Here is a 1,060-nt window from a genome sequence, read left to right on the forward strand (position 1 = left end):
TGACTTTAGAGCCTTGAATAAGATCTCAGTAAAAAATACTTACCCTTTGCCGCTGATTTCTGTCCTCTTTGATCAGCTACGTTCGGCTGTGATTTTTTCTAAGATTGACCTGAGAGGAGCATATAACCTCATCCGGATCAAGTCAGGGGATGAGTGGAAAACGGCATTCAGTACTCAGTCGGGTCACTATGAGTATCTGGTTATGCCATTCGGCCTGTCTAACGCTCCGGCAGTTTTCCAGGATCTCATTAACGATGTGCTCTGTGAATTTCTTGGAAGATTCGTTGTAGTCTACTTAGACGATATTTTGATATATTCTGACTCTATAGAACAACATGTTACCCAGGTGCGTCAGGTTCTAAAAAAATTACGTGAAAATCACCTATATGCCAAGCTGGAGAAGTGTGAATTTCATGTCACGGAGGTATCCTTTTTAGGGTACATCATTTCCCCTCGGGGATTCTGTATGGAACCAAAGAAGCTCCAAGCCATCCTTAGTTGGGCGCAACCCACCAACTTAAAAGCAATTCAGCGCTTTTTAGGGTTTGCGAATTACTATAGAAGATTTATTCACTCTTTCTCCGACCTAGTTGCTCCCATTGTGGCACTGACTAAGAAGGGAGCAGATCCTACCAACTGGTCACGTGAAGCGGAGTTATCTTTTCAGGCCTTGAAACAAGCCTTTGTCTCAGCCCCAGTCCTCAGACATCCCAACCCAGAATTGCCTTTCATTGTTGAGGTTGATGCCTCGGAGGTTGGAGTAGGGGCTATCCTATCTCAGAAGGATCCGGATTCTCTAGAATTACATCCTTGTGCCTTTATGTCCAGGAAATTCTCATCTGCTGAATCCAAATACGATGTTGGTAACCGGGAATTACTGGCTATTAAATGGGCTTTCGAGGAGTGGAGGCATTGGCTTGAAGGAGCCACTCATACCATTTCAGTTTTGACTGATCACAAAAATCTTCAATACATTGAATCAGCTAAACGGCTGAATGCCCGGCAAGCTCGTTGGGCTTTATTTTTTACTCGTTTCAAGTTCATTATCACCTTCAGGCCA

The sequence above is a fragment of the Pseudophryne corroboree genome, chromosome 5, assembly GCF_028390025.1.
Source record: "Pseudophryne corroboree isolate aPseCor3 chromosome 5, aPseCor3.hap2, whole genome shotgun sequence".
Taxonomy (NCBI): domain Eukaryota; kingdom Metazoa; phylum Chordata; class Amphibia; order Anura; family Myobatrachidae; genus Pseudophryne; species Pseudophryne corroboree.